We start from the raw sequence: 22,060 nt of genomic DNA on the forward strand, positions 1-22,060 counted from the left end.
AAAGCACAAGATACCAGCATGAGCTGGTAGGTTTTAATAGTCCTTTTATATGCGTTTAAGAATATGCTTGCCATGAGACATGTGCCTAATGCATAATCTGGGGCAGAGTTAAATACTGCTTTTCTGAATAGTCCTGGAGCCAAACTTCGTGAGGACTGGGTGACAGGAAAAGGAAAAGCTGTAATATATGTATGTGTGTGTGTGTGTGTGTATATATATATATATATATATATATATATGACTGGATGTGCAGATGTCTTGGTGGAGGTTAAGATTTAAGAGTTCAGGAGAATACAGTTGCTTTCCTCTGCTTTGAATCTGTGTCTGTTTGTACCACAACTCACAGTCATTAACTTGATGAGGGGAAAAGATTTGGAGGAGAATAATTGAACTCTGTTGATTCAATGCTATTCTGTTCTGAGATGTTTCTGGAAAGTAGTTCCTGGTAGTTCGTCAGGTCTTGTGAAATTTATCTACTGTGAAAGGAATTTAACTGTTACTCACTGGACATGTGCTTGACCATGTCTTTTACCTGTTCTGTGTGCCTGTACAGCAAGATCAGGTCATTCTACCTCACCTCTGTTTTTCCCCTTCAAACTGGGATGATTCTTGGGGATTGTATTAAGTGCAGTGTATTAAAATGCTACTCAAGCGTGGCCAGCAGATTTCCCAGCATGTTTGACAGGGCATTGGTATTCTCCTGACAGTTACTTCACCTCTGCTTTGAGCCCTGCTTTGAATTTTGGAAGCTAAGTATGGGTGATTTGGCATTACCTATGCTTAATAAAATTTGGATTACTGATCTTTTATTCCAAGAAGTGGGGAGGGTAGCTGTTTTTTGTTGAATGAAGGTCCTTTCTTTTATATACTCTTCATTGGTTTAAGTCAATGTCTCTGGAGGGTGCTTCTAGTTCATTAGTGTGATATTCTACGTATTATAAATTCATTGAAATATTCATGAAATTAATTTTTTCTGAGCTCATAACAATAGCATTTTTCTGCTGAAAACATGTGAAAATATTTGGGAACAAAGTTGAGAATTAAGAATCATGATAACAACAAGGTCAAACCTTTGCAACTAAGTTTTGTCTTTTTCTTGACTTTTATATTATTACCAGATATTGCCCATTTTTTTTTTTTCTAGACTGCTCTTTAGTGAAAATTTGCTATAACAATTCTGTATGTGACTAGTATACAGTGCACTGAAGAGAAAACCTTGAGAACACGAACAGCGAGCCTAAAGAGTTGCTTGTGCATGAAAAGCAAAGGGCAAAACTTGAAGGATCCAAGCATGGCTAAGCAAAGTATCCTTTTACGAATTTGACAGTAGGATGCTATTGCTGTTTGGCACTAAACTTTCCAGAAGTCCAAACTGCTAAATTTTAGACTTCTTGGAAATATGATTTTTCTCAGTGCTCAATCTGAAAATATCTACATAGACTGTCTATTGAGTCACATCCTAACAGTACAATTCTCCAAGTTTCTAATCAGCCAAAATACAAGCATGTTGTATTCCAGTCTGCTAGGGAGAGTTTCCTGTATCAAAGCAACATGGAGGGAGAGCATGGGTGTAGAATCTTAAGTCAAAAAAACATGTTTTGTGTAGATGTTTTTGGATTCTGGGTGACTTTTGTTTGTTATTAAAGCTTGTTTGCTGAGATAAGTAATATATTAAAGGTGCTCAAAATGTCACTTCTCCAGCCTCCACAAAAAGGAAAGAAAATACAGGGGGAAAGAATTTAAAATACAAATTTTGGTTAAAAAAAAAAAAAAGCCATCACCTGAGCATTTTGGCAGTTGAGCTGTTCAGTGTCAGCTTTTCTTTCTTTGCCTATAGGAGCTCCTTGTGAATGACACCTGAGCACATTTGCCCTCAGATAACCTCTTCAAGAAGCCTTTTCTTTCTTGTAGCTCTGTGGTTGCAATGTGCTTATTTTTTTGTGCTCTCTCTCTTCCCCTTTCTTAGATGTGTGGTGCGGGTGTGACACTTGCAGTGAACATTGTACCACTGTGTTCTGGAAGGTCAGCATGTCTTAGCTTTTTGGAAACAAAAATGCATTTGTTTTTCGTTTAATTTACTATTGTTCTTTGCCTGTTTTGCTTTCATCTTAATGTTTCATCTTAATTTCTCCTTCTGGTAAGATAACATTTGCCCTTTCATTGTGTTCTCACACATATTATACTGTCTTTAAACCTTCCCCCCACACCTTTCTCTTCTGTATTCTACTTTATCTTTTTTCTCTTCTAGCCACCTATCCTCACCCCTGTGACTTCTGCATCTATAATGCAGTAGCTGCATGACTGCCTCAGCCTGCTGTTCCAAAAGGAATTGCTGTTGTCCTGCTTTCCTGCTCACCCACAGCCCCTTTGTTGTGCTTGCAGAAGGGCATTGCATGCCCTCAGTACCCAGAGTCCACCATGCTCGTAGTGTGGGGAGACCTTCCATGCTGTTGTGGATCTCTGAAGAGGCCTTCCTAGACAAAAAAAAAGTCAGGGCATCTCCAAAATCGTGGGGCAGTGGCTGTCAGTTGAGGAGATGGGAGTTGGCATTGTTTAAAGGGCGGGGAAGAGAGAACTGTAGTTAAACCTGTGACAGTTTGTGGTTGCAGATCCATGTTAGACATGAGCTAGAGGGCAGGCTGACACATTAAATCTGAGATTAATGTGTCCTCAGACCTTGCTCTGAAAACAAGGTCTGCTCTTCTGTGTGACAGGGTGTTCCATGCTGTTAAGAGAGAACTAGAAAGGAGCTACGGCACGTTAAACTAGATAAATGGTTAAAACTAGCACATTGCAATGGTTCTAGCAAGGAACTATCGAACACAGCCAAGAAAGACCATCCAGTCACTGAGCAAGTGGAAGGGGTAGGGGAGCTATGCCTCCAGGTCAGGGGAGTTACAGTCCCCACTGTTTTGTCTTGGTAATGACAAAATGCATAAACCTACCATGTGCTTATGGAATGTGTAAGACACTTCTGCAGTTAACAGTGAAATTGAAAAAAAAAAATCCTTCAGTCATTGTAGAAAATGCAATTATTAATAATATTGTCAGCATGAGAGGACAGGGTATTTATTGAGAATACTGGTCACCTTGTGCAGTGATCAGAGTCTGTATAAAACCCACATAAAATTTCACCAAAGTTGGGTGCTGCCAGTCCCAAGTGTGCAATGAGAGTTAGTCACCTCTTCCAAGATTTGCTTAAAAATCAGAAGGTTTATTTTTAATTTGGTTTGATTTTTATTTGCTTTTTTGTATCAAAGCTGATTCATTTTTTCCACTGCTAACAATACCCACAACCTTATTTTATTTTATTTTATTTTTTGGTTTTAAAGAAAGGGACTTTTGACAAGAATGCCAAATGTTTCAAGACAGGTAAAAAAATTATGTAATTTCTGCCAATTCATGTTTGTAGGTTATTATCAAAGTAATCCCCCTCTAGTGGAAGAGAGGAGTAGGAGGTTGTAGAATAAAATAAGATTAAGCTAAATTTTCATATGGGCTCTTTTGAGTAACCAACAGCCACATACTAGAGAAGAGTGGTTTCACTGAAACAGTATACTTTATTTAGGACTGGGTACAAATTTAATCTTGTCACATAAATTCTGTCTAGTATTTCTAGAGGCATGGAAATTTCTTCCAAGAAGTTTGCTTTTAATAGTCATCTTTTACCTCTCTTCTCATTCCTTCACTTTTGTAAAAAACAAATGAGAAGATTAAGTATATCTTTATGTATTTAACACAAAGCATTAAAGTGGAAGGATTACATACAAGACTTCTTCTGTAATCTTCAGTTCTCTGTGAGGAATTATCTGACGTAACTGCAAAGCGCATCAGGTAAAAATCTGCTCCTAATGATGTTGGCCATCTTCTTTCTCTCTCCCTTTTTAAAATTATTATTATTATTTTTAATAAAACTATTTCTATCAAGTATTCTTACTAGAGTCTGCTTGAAAAATTTCTTTTGAGGAGACAGGAGTTCTGTGCAAGCTTCAGCTGAGGTGTACTGACACAGCATATCCCAAAGTAAGGGGCTGCACATTAGAGAGATTCTTCTTTGTTTGAAGTGTATGATTTGAGTCCCAGGTTTGAGACTGTGTGCCTTTTGCTTCTATAATATGAAGGGGGATGTTTTTTCTCTTCATAGCAAAGGTTGATTTAAATTTTGGCCAAATAGTCTGTGGTCTGTTCTACTGGACAGTGGATACTTGCCATGGTAGCAGCAGGATTTTGAAAGTTTTTATTGCTTGTCCAATTTGGTCTTGTAGGTGATTCTTGAGCTAAATAAAAAGTCCCAAACCAGCTCCCTGTTTGCATTTCTTTAAAGGAAGTCTTTTGTATCAGAGCAGACAAATTCAGCTGTAATGAAATTAAACATTATGTAAAGATGGGACATTTACTTTTGCAAAACTTGCCTACCATGTAGATTTTCCTTGACACACTGTATTAGTTCTGTAAGGAGTTTTTCTCTTGCTGAAACAAGGGCAATTAGTTTAAAACCAATTGCAGGACAAATATACTAAAATATATTAGTATAAATAAAAAAATTAAATAAAATTTAATAATTTAAAATAAAATTTAAAATTTTTATAGAAGTGACTAGTTTCTCTTTTTTTATGATTTCGTCACCTCGAATGAAGGTGGCACCAGCTGCCGCCTGTCTGCATCACTTGTGTATAGCCTGAAGAGGTATCATTCACCAATAGGAGTGAAGTAAAGTGTCCCAGCAGCTTTGTGGAGCAAGACATATTTCTCAGCAGTGCAAGTTCGAAACCTACTCAAGGCTTGCACCAAGTCAAAAAGGAGCTTGTGAGAACATCTCTTTTGCTAGATCTATTGTGCAAAACTTTCTATTCTGCTGAACTAACTGTAGAAGAGAAACATGCTTCTGGGTAAGTAATTCCATGTGGAGGCTGAAATCTGTCTTTCAAGCAGCTGCATAATAGAGCGCTGTATGCTTGCTCCAGCTGTATGGAAGGAGAAATGTTTAGCTGATTTATTTTTAATAGCAATCCATTAGTGAAAGCTGTACTCATTTGCTGCAGTTTAGGAACAGAGTAGTCAAATTTGGAAGTCTTAGCACTGGGGGTGACTGTGATCTATTTTTTAGATACTTTTTATCTTCGAGTAAACTGCGTCAAAGAAATACAAATGCCAAAATTAGCATTTGAACTTTTTTTCCCTCTGTTTAGATGGTAATCGTGACATTTTCTGAAGGAAGGCTATAAATGAAAAATTTTCGTACTAAGTCCATTGGAACAATGTATTTCTCAAATATGAAAATAAATATTTCTTTTTTGAGCCTACTGATAGTTCACTGTAAAAAAATTAATGCTTAATTATTGCATGTCTTTAATTCTCTTTTATCATTATTATGATGACTAGTACTATTTATATAATAGTCTTAATAAGCACAAATAGTAGTAGCATTTGAAATAAGGAATGCCTTTATGTGTATTTTAAAGAACAACTTGAAATTATTAATTTTCTGAATTGTTAATATGATGCCGATTATACAGCATTGCTTAACTGCAATGTTAAAATGTACATGATGCATTCAAAAAGTTCCTCTTAGAATGCCTTGTTAGGTCAGAAACATAAATGCTCTCTTCTGTCCTCAAAGTCCTGTTTATAGTTAGATGATTAGCTTGTAGAAAACACCTATAATTCTTTTTTTCATACAAGGCAACCTTGACTGGAGGAATGTCATTCGTAGGTTTTTCAGCTTTTGAAATAAATAGTAATTGAAGACTCATTTTCTGTGATTTCAATGTTTAAATTACTTTTTGTTCTGTGTAAGTATGATCATCCTTGGTATGTAGTAAATTATAAAATGACATCTTATAGGATTCCATTGCTTTTAAAATTATTACGTAGTATTTCTCTCTTTTACCTAAACTGATGAGTGATTATTGACCATAATTTTTTGTTACTGTGTCCTTGTTTAAGTTTCTGAAGACAAGAAAACAGCCTGAAGAGGTGCTTTTGTGAGGCAGAATGTAAGATTAGTGCAGAATTTAGCTTAGTCTGGTGAGATGATGATATTTCAGAAAATTAGGTTACGTGTTTGTATGTGCTTCAGGACTGTTAATACAGCTACTTCATAAGCATTTATCCCTTGTCCTTTTTCTTTCCATATATGTGTCTGTGGCATTGTTCCTATGTTTTTGTTTGATGATCATTTTTATACCTTGGGTGCTGGATTCTTTTTGTAGGGAATTGCTTTCTGGTTGTTCTAGACCTTTGCTTCCCTGTCATTTTATATGTTCAGATACAGTCACAATAGTAATTTGCTGTGTTGCACAGAAATACATGTTGCAGCAGATTTAACAGGGAAGCCTGAGAGGAATCTGGTGATTTTGGTTGTTCCCATTGTTCATTTACTTGATTTCAGAAATCTCTATTTAGAAATGTGTTAATTCTATCTGAAATTGGAGCAGCACATCTTCCATTCAGCCTTCAAGATGCTTTGTTATAAACATCACCAGACACAGCTTCCCTCTGCTACCATTATCATGGTAATGTCTAGATTCACATTTATCTTTGGCTTCCCAGCATGGCTTATCTGAGAGCCCACAGAATGAGCCACTCTGCAGGGCAGTGCAGACAGCCCAAAAATCTTGGGTTGTTCCTGTCTCCTGGGAGACAAGGCATAGGCAGTGGACAGTCCATGCTGGCCAGGCATCATCTGTCTGCAGCTTTGGCTAGGAAGGGGCAAGCCCAGAAATGGTTTGCCAGCTGAGAGAGAAAAGTGAGAATCCAAAGCATGGTGTCAAGCCTTTGGGGACAGTTGGACTGGGATTAAAGCAAAGGAGAAAATTCTGTCTATTCAGAAAGTGAAAAAAAAAAACAAACCCACAACCCAATAGAACCAAACAAAGTGGTACCTCCAATGAACAACAACCCCCTAAACAAACCAAATTCAACTAACCTAAAAAGTTTTAACCCATCAAAACTTCTTTATGCAGAACATGCAGCTCTGTTACACTGAGAGAGAATCTGTTGAGAAGGGAAACCAAATAAGATAGGAATTTTGGCAAGAACTGAGCACTACAAATGCTGGCAGATGGGGGAAAAGTCTGACCCATACTGGTACCAGTGACTATCTTGACTCTGCTTTTGAGGAAGCAGGGACCAGAACTGAGTTACAGGGACTAGGGATAGTAAGTGGGGGTCAGAAAGGGTCCTGGAAAGGGGGGATCTGAACAGGAGTATGAACCTATGGGAGGTCTCTGAGTAACGAAGGGTAATCCATATGTACAGAAGAAGTCTGCTGTCACTTTCCAAATGATTTCTTCTAAAGACAGTAATTTAAAAAGGAAAGATGATACCAGCCTTATAGGTGAACAAAAATTTCAGTAATGTGGCACTGGTAGCGAACAGTGTGCAAATAGAATTTGTGTCAAAGGTTTGTGTTTAGATGAATATCCCAGATGCATGTACAGATATCTTGGTTTTGCAGAGCAACATTTGGGTTTGTTCAGTACTTGAAAATTTGGCCTTTGGGGAGAAGATGCTTTTATGTGCAGTATTACTGAGATGCTTTGAGCAAAGTTTAAAATTATATTCTATGGCTGTAGAGAACATTGACATCTTTTGGAAGACTTATTCAAATATTCTTATGGTTGATGCTGTATTCATATTTGAATAAATTCAGGAAAGATTCGTCCAAAACTATTTCAATCCAGTACTGCTTTAAAGAAACAGGAAAATCTAATCATTTCATCACTTAAAGCTGCTTAAACCTTCAGGGGAAAAGGGTTACTACTTAAATTTCAGATGAAAGGAGTGTTTTGTGAATTCATCTGTGTCATGTATTCATACCTGAATTAAAATGAACCATGATGTACTGCACTTTCTCAGCAACATTACATAAACTTCCTTGTTCTAAAACATGCACAAGTTTGAAATGTGCAAACAAAACTGAAAGAAACTTTGCAGTAGTTTCTCCACAAGCAGGAAGCCTAATATTTACACAACAATCAATAGAGTAAAGAACACGGAGACAGGCAGCACTCTCTCCTACAAATGTTGGTTTAACTGGTAAAAGAAGGTAGGATCTATCTGAACAACAAGTTGCTTTTAGCTAGACCTGTTTGGTTGGGGATGGGTTTGGCTTGAATTCTGCAGAACCTTGTTGGCCATGGTTTGGAGCTGTGCAATTAAAACAAAGGATTGGGTTGTAGTATGTTATATTGGGAACAGTTTTCTTCTGCATTAATTTCTGTGATTTTGATCAGGTCTTTCAGTAATGTTTTGGTGAGACTGTAATGAAGATTAGTTTAAGAAATGTCTGATCCTGATTCAGCTTGCTTTGCAGAAAAAAGAAGTTTCTTTATGTATGATTAACTTATATTTCTCTAATTCTTTTCTGTCATGTTTATTAGTTTATCCTGTGTGCCTTTAGGGAGACTTTTGTCCTCGCTGTGGGTGGGAAGGTAAAAGTGCAAGAATGCACTGACCTCAGTGCAAACCAGAAAGGGACAAGAAAGGACAGAGGACAGTATACTTTTATTTCTTGTTATTCTCTGATATACAAGCCTAATATTATTATCTCACAATAAAAATTGGCAATTTTCGATTAAAGCAAAAAGTTGCTGAATCCAGGAACCTGTAAGAGGAAGCTAAACATGTTCCTTGTACCTCTTGTTTACATTATCCTTCCTGCAAGAACTCAGAAAAACACTGTTTTTCCCTAAATTCAGTGGGTAGGAACAATTGCTAGTTACATGAGTTATCTACAGAGAATGTTACAGAAAAACCTGCCTGTCCTCAAACCCCTGGATAAATCCTGTCCATTGGAATGAGAGGAGGCAACTGGGCTATTGGGGCTGAGCTAAATTTATTGGGTTTGAGAGTGGACATTTTGCTCTTTTACCCTGGTGGTGTTTTTCACTGCTGCAGTGGTTGCAGGGACCAGGTATGGGAAGGTGCTGGCAATGGCATCAGCTTTAGAAGTCACATATTCCTTTCAGAGGCTGGTCAGAGTTTCTGGGAGGTTGCTGAAATCTCTGAGGCAAAGGTGAGGATAGGGAAAGATGATTTTCGACACTTCAGAAGGCACATCAATAAACTAAATTATTAGAGACAGGCTTAGCCAATTCTTTCATGTACCAATAGTCAGTGGAAATATAAGAAATTCTCTCAAACTTTTAAGAATCCATTGCAGTAGAAAGCATCAGACAATCTTAATTGGGTAATATCTATCAGTTTTAATTTTTTTAAGCTTATATACGCTCAAGTTACTTTTAATGGCTGTTCTCAGAAGTGACTTGAAGTTTAAAGCAATAACAGAAAGTTAAACCAGGCAAGGAAAGCTTCAACTAATAGACTGACATAAGTTACAGAGAAATATGGTTTTGCAATAAAAAGTAATGTGCAAACCTCCTAAGTAAATGTGTTGCCTGTTGTAGTAATACAAACCAGATAGTGAAGTTCAGCCTATATGAAAACAAACTTGATTTTGTAGTCTTTTTGGTTAAAGTCTCTGTTTCATTAGGTAATTTCATTAACAGTTATTACCAAAGAGAAATGTACTTCAGTCTTCCATGTTTCAAAGGGTAGTGTATGCCAAAGAACTTTTATATACACCCTTCAGGCATAAGCCCAGACCAATGTCCAGTATTCCCTGTTAAAGCAGATTCCTTCACTTGAGGAGGTGGAGACTGGTATGACAGTGAGAAGTGAGGTTATCCACAAGTGATGAAGCATCTCACTAGATCTCATCATGATTAACACAGAGAACTTCCTGTATGCTATTTTCAAAACTAACCTCCTGGCCATCCTGGACCTTCATATCCACGCAGAACTTCATTTGCATTGCTTTCTTTTTTAGCACCCTCCTTGCATGGCTGTGCATGTGTAGCTAAGCTACTACTGTTGAAGCAATTTTTAATTTTTTTTCCTCTGCTTTTAGCAGGTATTTACAGAATAACTAAAATGTATATCTTTGATGCTGTGATGAGAATGAGATTGTTCTTTCTAGATTCTTATGGGGAACCTGAGGAAAGATGGAGCTTTCAGAATGGAGGAAAGAAAATTGCTTTTTGAACTCTTTCCTTTTGTCACTGTACAACAATACATGCACTGTTAAATGTCAAGGCATTTGTCCAAGGCAAAAGAAAGCTCAAGTTTGTCTTCCCATATCTTGGTCCTGGTTACCTGAGTATTTCTTGTTCAGTGAAGCACTCAGTCATACCTTTCACCACATTACACAAACACCACATTGCTTAACAGCTTGGAATGGTGCTCTAAGCCTGTAGAATAACCTATTTTGATTGACAGAGAAAAGGCTGATATTAGTAAAACCCCAAGACAAAACACTGCCCCCCAAAATGCTAAACTTGTCATATAATCCTATAGTTATGTTCAATTTGGAGTACTCTTTGTTCATTGTTGTAAATAAACTGAATTATAGTATATCCTTGTATATAATATATACATTTAAAATAGGTTTATAAGTATTGCAGACTCTGGAGACATAAATTACTTTCATATTGCTTAAGATTACTGAGGAACACAGCTCTACAGGGTTATTGGGAAAGTAGTTCTTGCTGCCATGTATTAGGAGACCTTCATAAAACTAAAGGGCAGAATGCAACAAGTGGCTGCCACATAAGTCAGCCTCAGATCAGTTTCTCTTTTAAAAAGTGCTATATATTTACAAAGCAACATCCAGTGATGACTTTTAAAAAGGGATGTGGAATTATACACTTTTGTCTACATTTCTTGGCTTTTTTAGTTTTTTTTTTTTTTTTTTTTTTTTTTTTTTTTTTTTTTTTCTTGGGTGTTTTTTGAGGGGGGTTGTTTGTTTGTTTAGTTGGTGGGTTTGAGGGTTTTTTGTTGGTTTGTTTTGGTGGGGGTTTTTTTGCTTCAGGAGGTTTTAGGTTTACTTCAGATGATGTACCAAATTAGAAGAATTCTGAAAAGGTGACTAATTTTTAATAGAGTTCAGCAATACTTCCAGGGCTGCTATTTGGTTGATTCGTGGGTTTTATTTCCAGTGCAAAAATGAACCAATTTTTTGCTATTAACCACTACTTTTTAGTGACTTGGAGTACCACATATTAGTCTATCACCATGCTGTGGTGGCACAGCTGAAAGAGGTAGAAATGTCAATAACAGGTCTAAAAAATAGTTTGGAAATGGTCTTTAAAAACTTAGCACCAACTTCCTGAAATGACAGGCACAGCAGAACAAGAAAGCACGTGAAAAGAGAGTAATTCAAAGTCTTTAAATCTTCTGAAAAGATTGAGGAATAAAGATAGACTCAGTCCTATGGTTTAACTGGAAAGGTTGTTTGCATGATTTTGATGGCACAGAAGGAGTAGCTGTTCAGCCAGTAAAAGATGTAGGGAATACTGGGAGGTGAGGGAATAAGGTGTGCACCTCTTTATCCAGCAGCCTTTTTGTACCTTATGGTATCTGCTGAGCTATAAAGCTGAATGATCAGGTTTTAGAAAGTTCCCTGTGACTGTTATCCTTTATCTTTAATTTTTTATCTTGTAGTGCTGTTTTTAATGGAAGCTTTGCTGCTTGCTGCAGTGGAATGAGGAGCTGGCCTCTGGAGCAGTATGTTGTATTTCTGACATGCTTTAAAACAAAAGGCTGATCACCATCTCTGCTGCCTATCAGCTGCTTAATGTACTGCAGGTCACACTCACAGGGTTCATGCTTCAGCTCAGTGTCTTGGCTGGCTTGCTCAATGTTTGTTTTTCACTCATGTGATTCCTCTGAGGCTAGTGGAATTAATCTAATGGACAAGAGCATGTGTGAGAATAGAAATAGGATCAGCAATCCACAAAATCTGGTATTTGTCCAGTTTAAATGAAAGATAAGTAAATTCTTAAAACGAGGGGTATTTCCATTTTAGTTTCGCATCTTGAGTGCAAAGGAATCCATGGGGAGCAATGTACATTTCTGATTAAGTAGAACTCTAGCTGTAGAACAAAATTAATCAGTTTTTCACTGGGCATACTCAATAGTAAGGGATACACTTCAAGATGAGCAGTGTTAAGACTACATAATTACTGTGTGGCTCTGTGCTCTTTAAATTTTAAAATTATGGTAATTATCACATTTAAAATACATTTTATAGGTTTTAATATTAAAAGTACAATTGAAATACAAGTGAAGCTGATATTGAAAATAGACTGCACTCACTAATTTCATTACTTTCTGATTTTGCTTTAAAAGTCCTAAGCTATTTGGTTTTCCTGCCTTTCCCATGGGTCACTTTCCTTTTGCTTTATTGAATAGATTGCTCTGGATATTGGTTTTCCCGATATTAAGCTTTTGAAATACCATTCATTTCTTCCATCTCGTCATTCCTAATTATAACCACGGTGTATCAAACTAAGGGACACTCTTTGCTTACAGTATTTATGCCTCAAACATTTGTGGTGCAGCAAGGGCTTCAGATAGTAATTTCCTGTTAAATTAATCCTGGTATTAGAGGTAGGAGTGGTGTTCTCTGATTGAACTGAACAGTCTTTATAATCTCATTAGAATATTTATTTTAAAATTGTTGATTTCAAGTCAACTCACCGGTACCTTTAGAACCCTGCCTTGCTAGCAGTGAAGTTAGTGACTGGTTGTGTCCTGGTCACCAGGACCCTGAAGGTGACACCGGGTGTTTTGTCATTTGAGTGTTGCTGTTCCTTTGTGTGCAGCAGCCTTGGAGCTACTTTTAGTGGCATTCTCTGTGCATATGTGGTGCTTTGAAACACGTTTCATTGCTTGAGAGGTCTTCAAGCCAAATGCTTAGTTCCAGCAGCTGTAAATAGTGTCACTTTCCTGTTTTAGCAGTCTGCTCATGGAGCATTAAGCTTGTCTATCTTTTCATTTATGAGTCCCTGTTCAAGTCTGGCCATTAAGAAATAGTATCAAATAATGAAAGAGATGGGATCTTATTACGGCTTAATAACAGTGGAACAAAGCAAACAAAAACAAGTAAATAACTTTCTACAGGATTCCAATTTTAATTAAATTAAATGTAAAGACTTACTATACTTTGGTGTGATTCTTAAGAGCTAGTGATAGTCTTAATGTTCCAAAGATACATTACCAGCATCTGAGTAGTGTTTCGAGTTAACAGGAATGAGCAGCTTTTGTGAGGGTGAACTAAAGAGGGTGAGCTGATTACAGAAAAAACTAACCACAGAACACACATTAAAACTTTCTAATACTTGGTCTAAATAGGAAGGATTCATCCAGATACATCCAACATTCTGAGTCTGCAAACCTTTGGATTTATTTTGCTCCTAGTTGGAGTAGTAAGATTTGGGAAATCTTCTGTTACAGCTGCCTGAGAAGTACTTTGAGATGTAATTATGCAAGTCTAACAAAAATGAGGATATCTGCACTGTCTTTGCTTTTTAAAGTTAAACAAAGGAAATGCTTCTACTTGAAAGAGAGGAATTGCTCCTTGCAAATCCAAACCTCAGGGACTGAAATCCTAGACCCTTAGAGCAAAAAAGTGTAAAAAATATTAAGAAGCATAACAAAGTTTCTACAAGTCAGTATTTTGTATCCAATTGTGAGTCATTCAGTACTTAAAAGTTATGTAATACTATCAATTATGAGTACAAATCCAGGGGGAATTTTAAGGCCTTTCATCAGAGCTTTAAAACTATGATGCCCTAAGGATTAATTCCCGAAGGAAGTATGAACATAAATAATAATGTATCTGCTACTGACCTCTGAGAAAATATATAAACTCAAATTAAATTGCAACTGGAATGATTGTTCACACCAAAAGGATCAAAAAGAGGAAAGATGGACTTAGTAGAAGAGCAGCAAGGTTTCTTAATTTGAGCTCTTGCAAGGCCATGGTGTGGTGGCTGTGGCAGCTCCTCCGTGCTCTGCCCGGGCCCCTCGCTCCAGGGCAGCACCACAACAACTCTCTGCCAGACTTCCTGGGGAAAGGCTTCTCACACCTGTGCCTTCACACCTTTTCACAGACCAGTGCAGCAAGGAACTTCTTAGCTAATACGGCAAGACAGCAGTTAAATCTCTGCTTTTAGTGGTTATTGCCAGAAGTTGTATGATCTGTAGGTGTGTTCGCCAGTTTCTGCATTGTTCTTTGTTTTGGTTATTTGATACCTTTTAAAACTTTATGTATTTGACCTCTGTTCACTGTTCCTCTTAAATGCAGTTCTCTCTCTACACTTATGTAGTCTGAGAACCCTACTCCTTCAGCCCTCGTTTATCCAGATACTGTTCTTTATTTAAGGTATTTAAAAATAGAAGTATAGGAGCTGAAATACTAGGCAAACTGCTAGCACTGCAAGTCAAGGAAAGATTCATACTTTGTCTGAAGAAGTTATATGTCTGTTTTTTTCTCAGGTTTCCTTAAATAAATTAAGCTATGCTTCACAAAGATGCTAATGCAGTGTACCTCACAACAATTTTGTGTGAATAGCTACTAAATTTTAAATACATACCCTTTCATTATGCCTCATCTGTTATGAATATATGTTAATCTTCAAATACAACTTGTCCTTGATGTTATCAATGCCTTGATTTGTTTCTTTTTGAATTCCATCTGGAATTTTTTGCATTGACAATTCTTTTCCAAAAGTCTTTCCTCTATAAATTAGTCTTTCCATATAACCCTTTAAACTGAACCCTTTTATTTCCTGTCCCCACCACACATTTATTTAAATTATGTTTCAGGGATGATTTTTTTGCTCCCAAGGTGAGGGCAGCAATTCCAAACACATTTGATAAAAATACCATTGGGGCAGGTTCTGAGGCTGCCACTCAGCCTGTTTCCTTTTCCCCTTAAGTTTTGCCTCATTTCATGGTGCTTGGACTTCTTTCCCTTCCATTCAGTCTTGACGGTGGGGGCACAAAGATCAGAAATGTCATTGTGGTTTATTATTATTATTTTCATCATCCTGGGAGGTGGTGGAGTCACCTTCCCTGGAAGCGTTTATGAAAAGATGGTGTGTGCTGCTTAGTGCTGTGGTTTTGACAAGGTGATGTTTGGTCATAGGTTGGGCTTAATGATCTCAACAGTCTTTTTCAATCTAGTTAATCCTGTGATTATTATTTTTAATATTTGTCTTTTCCTTCAGCTCTCCCTTTCAGAGAGGTGTAGAATTGGACTTTGCAATCTGTCATCAGTGATGTGCCAGACCACATTTTTCTGTCTGTAGCTGGTTGTGAGCTGGCTCAGGCTCAGAACCTGGTGGGGTGGTGCCCAGGTCTCCAGGTCTCAGCCTCCTGCTGCCCCTGATGGGTGCTCTGCCAGGGCTGTGCTGTGTGCTGTTGTTGGGCATCCCTGTCACAGGAGAGAGGCTGCTGCTTCTCTCCTCCATCCAAGGAGAGCACTTTCTCTTTTTGAAATGAGCTCGTCTTGCTGGGTGTCTACCCAGGTGATTTGCCTAAGTTGTGCAATCTGTGTGATTGACCAAGCCTAGAGCAGGACCAGCTGAGGTTGGATTAACCAAACCCCTGAGAGTGGGCAAGGAGCTTATTTAAAATATGGTCTTGCATGCTTTTTGATGAAGTTGCTTTTATATTCCTACTCCTTCTGTCTGTTGTTGTTGTGATTGTTTACATCATGTCCCTTAGTCCTTAGATGAGTGATGTCTGAGATGCTGAATTGTATCTTCTTCTCCCTCAATTGACAGAAAATTGCTCCCTCAGAAGAACAAAAAGTAGTGATTTTTAAGGACTTTATTTCCATAAGAAGCACCTTTGCTGTATTTCGAGAACTTGTAAAACTAGAATCAATCTGTGTGTTTAATTTCAGTTTATCATTAGAGTGTTCTCACTCAGCTGGAAACTCCCAAGCTGGAGGAACAGACCTCCACTGTTCCAGCCTGCCTGCCCTTTCATATATTAACATTTAACATTTTTGCTCCTGTGTGAACTCCAAAGTCAATTCAAGGCTTCTTAGTAAAAACAGATTTTGTCCAATGTGAGCAATACCTCATAATTGTCAGTGTGAAGAGCTCTTTCTGAAATGTCAACAAAATGTATTTTGGCACAGAGGCCAGGTTGTTGAAAGCTGAGGGTTCACAAGCGGCCACAGTAGAGGTGAAAGGAGCCTCAAGTGGGGATATCAGGGCTGTGGGGAGCAGAGGCAAAGGCAGGGGAAGAGAAAATTCAGTGACTGGGAAAGGGTGTGCAGGAATCTTTCAGCAGAGAGGCCTGGTGAGGAGGAGGAAGAATCACTTGTATTTCAGTTTGCCTCCTCCTCTTCTGCATTATCCCCTACTACTTGTTGTCTTGCTAGAATATTCCTCCTGACTATTATCCTGCACCTTGCAGGAACAGACAAGTCAAGGTCTGCTCATGGGGCAGGAAATTGAGGGCTAAAGCTGCTCCTGCTGCTGGGGCAGGATCAGGCAGCAACCCCTGGGAACAGGTTTTGTGTTCACTCTGCCATTGAGGTGTTGGGAGCAGGGCAGCAGTGTCAAATTGAGGGTGAGGCAAAGGCTCTTGGACAGGAAAATATTCTTTCAGCTGTTCCTGACAGCTGCTTGCTCTGTCTGTGGGATGGCTTTGCAGGACAAAGTTCTGATTTATTGCATTTTGCTTATACCAAACCAGGGATAATCTGCTATTTATAATTATCTTTAGAAATCCTCTGACTTCTCAACAACAGGATTTAAGATAGAAAAGGTAATACTTACTCTGATCCCATGCATTCTGTCCACTCAGGAGCAGGAGCTGTGGGGAGATGGAAGGATTTCAAAACCTAGGACTGGAATCTGAAAGGTGCCAAGTATCCCAGGGCTGAGTGCCCTCAATTCCCATCAGTTACAAGTTACACTGTAATATGAGTTAATGGATTATGAGCAGAGAGCAGTGGGATTCAGCTGTTAGTCTGAATCTCATATACTCTGCACATACTCTGTACAGGAAGGGTTGTACTGGAGAGAAAGCAGATCTGCATGGCTAGAGGAAAAAATTCAAGGAGGGAATCCTTGATTTTTTTCCTAGATTGTGTTGTGTTTCTATGGATGAAGCAGCACTTAGCGTGACATGGTGAAACACTTGGTGAGGAAGGTGAAGGATGAAGCTTCTTTATTGCCTTCCATTTTGAGACATAAGAAGAGAAAATCTATATGTAAGAAGAGAGAATAAGGTAAGGGTCTTTGTGAAGTGACTGTTTTATCCTTCAGAGTCAGGCTGGAGTCAACTTGTGCTGTGTTTGTCTCTTGTGTCACAGCAAAGAGACAGTCTCCTTTGCCTCTTCATTAGCAGCAGAACTACAGTGGTCAGGAAGAAACACAAGGCTCTTTTTGTCTTTGCCTCTTTTTTTTTTTTTTCCTTGAGCAAGGCTCTGACTCAAAACTTACTATTGAACATAAATTCCATTAGAACCTGAAACTCAGTACTGGCAAGTAGCATCCTATTGCTAAAGAATAACCATTTCTTGAGCATTAAGATTGTTATTCAGCTGTTCTTTTGTCTCTATGGCAACTTTAAGCAGTAACAACAAAGCAGTAGGTGATGTTGTCAGCCAGAAATCTGTAATGTTACTTCAAGGGATTGTTGATAGCAACAAAATGGATGCCAGTGCATGGTCACTTACAGCCAGTAATTGATACTGCACCTATGGCTGAAGTATCACAGCATGAGACATTTTAAAGGAGAAAAATACACCAGAAAAAGTAAGATTGATGTAATTGGCATTTTTTATAAATTATACATGAGGTCCTGCTTTAAATTCAAAACTGTGGTTTACTTTCTCTAACGGAAGGAATTGCATGAAAAGTGAAGAGCTCCTTGTATATAGAATGCTATATGCCACCTGGAGAGCAGCTCAAACTTTCTTCTCAGTTTCTTGATGGAACAGAGAACAAGAGCCGCTTTAGAAAAGTGGAGTCTGTTCCTGAAGTCAATAAAAGTTGAAGTTCTCATCTAACTTCAGTGTTGATCTGGAAAAGAAGTATGTTAAAAAAGAAAAGGCAATGCTTTTCTTAAAAATAATAAGATAAAAAGGCATTGGGGTGGGATTATCATCAGGTTTTGATCTTAATCTCATGGTGTCAGGGATTTGGAAGTATTACTGACATGTAAAATTGAAAAAAAAAAAATCAGAGAGAAAAAGCCATGAGAAGGCCAGACTGAACACAGCTGGGACTATTGCTGGAAACCAACTATGAGTTAAAAATTTTAAAAAGGATGATTGATATTAAAGCAGGGAGAATAAAAATTATAGTAGTTTTTATGTAGAGACATGCTAAATAAGGAAATCCATTCTTAAGAAAAAGTGGTGTCAACTGTGTTAAGTTAATGAAAATAAAACTATTATTTTGAGTAATTTTTGTCTGATATTTGACAAATCTATATGAACTGCTGGTGCTGGATGTACTGTGGGAATTCTGCCTCTTAATACATATGTATGCATGCTGTCAGTGCAGTGTGTACCAAGACACCTTTCGCAATCTTGAATTAGCTGAATCTAAGTTCCATTTTCTCCAGTTAAAGTGTTATGTTAGTGCTCTGTATTTTGTAAAAGTCTCACCTCATTTATTGAATGTAGGGTTCCCCATTTTTGAACTGTTATCAAAGAAGCCTTTTCTCCTCCATGAGAAAGATGGAGGATGGAAAGTGCAACCAGTTGTTCTCCAGAGCTTACTTGGCAGCATCAAAGAAACCCTATTTTGATGCAGGCAAACAGAACAGCTTCATTCACTGACAAAAGCACAGGATATTATCTGATGTCTCTCTTGGACTTCAGAAAACTGGACAGATACTCAAGTGGTCCTTGGTTACTCATGGCTCCAGTTACATCTGCTTGTCCTTCTTAAATTAAAGTAACATTTGTGTATTTTGTTTAATGTGTTGTCTTCTAATAATTTAGCCTACTTGTACTGGGAAACACGTCCAGCTCTTGCTTAAAGTTTGATTTCCTTATGTTTTTTCATTTGTCTCATATATGAAAACTTTTTGAGTAGTCTTTTGGGTCTCAAAGTGTATAGTTAAACCCAAAGCATGCATTTAATTCAAATAAAATAATAGAGTTTTTGAAGTTCCCAGTTATTTAGACTCTCTTAACACTCTTAATGAAACTGAAATTCTAAGCTACATTGTCAACCTTTCAAATATCAACATGTTGTGTGACAAAACTTAAGCTGAGCACTTACACCATGTATTCAATTTTTTTTGCTTACAGCTTCTTGTGCTGTGCAGTTTGAGACGAGATCATTTTAAAGGAGCAATGCAGCCACTGTTGTGGTTGACACTGGAATATTTCAAAGGAGTACACTGTTACAAGCTGTTTATTACTTGGTGTTAACAGCTCCCTAACGGTCTTGGGAAAAGTTTAGTATTAGGTTGAATGAATTAACAAAATTTTTGTCTTGCTTATTTTCTCCTATTTTTTAAAAAGTTTATACAAATATGTATCCTTCAAAAGATGGACCACTTAAGAAAGCTGTCTTTGTAGTCAGCACTGATGTGGCTCTCTACAAGGGATCAGTTCCAGATCAGGGCTTGAACTTTGTGTGAAGCTGAAATGATGAAAAGTGGAATAGTTTACAGGAGCAGGCTCCCATGGGGTGACACCCTCAAGGCAAAGTCTCCTGCCTTGCACATGGTGCTGAGGGGAGATACCAGTGACATGGGGAAGAGTATATACTATTCCTACATATTCTACCAGTTCTGCTGTCAGCACATCACTGTCATGTCAGCAACTAAGAAAACTGTTTTTTGTTGTTTTTTTTTTTACTTTAACCTACTCATTCATTTTTCTCATACATTCAACTATATGTAAAGCAGTACTAGATGAGAGAATGGTGGGAATCTTCTTTTGAAGAGTAAAATCAACTTGGATAAATGGTCTTGATGAGATTAATTGATATGGGTCACTACCAGTGGGGGTCTGTAGTTGCCAGGGCACTTAATGAAATGAACTTGTTTTTAATGAGAGGCAGGATAACAGTAGCTCCTGAGACTGTCAGGCTCCTTTTGTTAAAGTGGTTAAAGGTACTGGTACTGGAGGTTTCTCTGTACCTGTTTGCTCTCTAGAGAAGGCCAGTTATGTAAGTAAAGGTGCCAAATGTATGTCTGCCATAGGAACTGGAGGTCACCAGGTAACTCCAGCCTGGCCTCAAACTGAGCAGTGCCTGCTTAAGTCAGTATCCACTCAGGCTCGATTCTGTGAAGTCAAATCTGCTGACTCGATCAGTGAAATTTTATATCCCATTTTAGTCCTCTTCCCTTTGCTTGACTCTTTTGGGGAGCATTTTCCTTTTGACATATTATATGTGTTAAATCTCACCAATTCTGTAAGCTGTTCAATCTACAAGCAAAGCTATTATTGTCCTAAATTCCAGCCCTATAAATGCCTCTGAAAACCGAAAGTTGCGTATAATTCTTTTCTTTGTGTGTGTGTGTGTGATTTATCACCAGTGACAATTTTCTTTGAAAGCAAAATATATATTTATACTTTGTAGCTATGGCTTTTCCAGCATAAGCAAAACATGGAGCAGTGGGATTCCAGACCTTCAGGAAAAAGTGGTTGATATGTCTATATTGTTCTTACCTTTATTAGACAGAAGAGTTCTTTCAACATCTAGTTGCTATTGAAGGATGATGCTTGAAATGCCTAAGCAGTTGTTATAATTCCATCAATTATTCTGCACCATTAACAGCTATCATCTTTCTAATTATTTTCATATATATTTTCTTTTAAGTAATTAAAGTTCCAGACTATGAGCAAGATCTTGACACTTGTCATTATTTTCTATCTACTCTGCAAATATCACATAATCTTCCCGACCATTCCTTTAACTGTGACGTGTTTAGGGATTTTTGTAGCTTCTCATCAATAGATCTGTTAAAAGATATGATTTTAATTTTTTTTGAGGTTCACATGTGTATGGAAAATACACCAAGTTTCATGGAGCCAGTCTTTTTTTTTTTTTTTTTTTTTTTCTCTGCCAGCTTTTCACTTACCTGTACTTCTTTTCCCACTGTTCTGAGTGCTATTTATAGTAAAGTGATTTTCAAATAATGTAGTGACTGACATTATAGATTTAAGGTAGAATTCTTGTTTTATTTCACATACATGGATTGGATGACTTGAAATTGTCTAGCCTTACTTTCTATGATTCAATGATCAGATTTTAATCAAAATGCTTTGATACATGTAGGAATAATAGCTGAAAGTTGCCATCACTCTTGAAAGAGTAAATATAAGTTCTTGGATAGATATCTTCTTTTGTTGCCACTTGCACAAATCCTAATGTCCCTAAATGAAAGCTCCTTCTGCGTTTTGCTGATTCAGCTCACAGTGCTTTGCATGCAAGCTGACTGTTATAGTAGATGTAAGGGACATGGCAACTAGCAGCTGTGCTCAGGGTGTTTTATCATGAACTTTACTAGGAATGCATTATGGAGCATTAGCATTTAAAATGAGATACAACTGATATTTAGGAATAAAATTGTAAATCTTCTATTTACTGTGAAGATAAGCAGTGCTGCTTTTGACTATGACGCACATTTGTCCTTAATATGAAAATGAAACATTCCATGAACAAAAGCTCCCAGTTCCATTACAGCTGTGGAACTTTCCATTTCATGTGCAGAGGTATCATGACTCTGTACAAATTGCTTTGACAAAAATAGTATTTATATAAAGTGGAAAATTCCACTTGCAGAGTGAGAGGGAATCTTAGCAACCTTCTTTTCCCAGAATTTGCAACTGCTCCTGTATTGAGAACTACTAAATTGTTCAATTTTCAATAACCAGATTTAAAAGAAGTGTAAAAAGTTTTTCTGCTTTACTTCTCCACAGGAATGGGTACATAATTCCAGAATGATAGTGTTGGTGTTTATATTGTCTTCTGCACTTCAAGTGTAAAAGACTGCAAGTACCATCAGAAATAAAAATGCAAATTTGAAACAGAAATAAGTGTTCTTGTTTCTTAAGCTAGAGTATTTTACTGCTCTATACAGGGAAATGTAGAGCTATTTCTATCTATTTCTATGTTATAATGTTAAGCTTTTGACAACTCTGTGGAGGAAGGACTCACATTTTTGCCCTGATAAAATACATTGTATTGGGGTTCTCATTGATGTTAGCTGGTAACATATG

General features: G+C 37.5%; 1 protein-coding gene across 5 annotated transcripts in view; it reads left to right on the forward strand.

The window, feature by feature from the left end:
* Nucleotides 1–22,060, forward strand: part of ZNF385B (zinc finger protein 385B) — a 156,710-nt gene that overhangs the window by 62,391 nt on the left and 72,259 nt on the right. For 2 of the 5 annotated variants that reach the window (XM_083864699.1, XM_083864701.1), the window contains exon 1: nucleotides 7,906–8,050. The exons of the other annotated variants lie outside the window; for them this stretch is intronic. The gene's annotated coding sequence lies outside the window, so the exon portion shown is untranslated. Of the gene's footprint in view, nucleotides 1–7,905; nucleotides 8,051–22,060 lie in introns of those variants that run through there. 5 annotated transcript variants of the gene reach the window in all.

Source organism: Zosterops lateralis (genome assembly GCF_965231275.1).
Source record: "Zosterops lateralis genome assembly, chromosome: 7".
NCBI lineage: Eukaryota > Metazoa > Chordata > Aves > Passeriformes > Zosteropidae > Zosterops > Zosterops lateralis.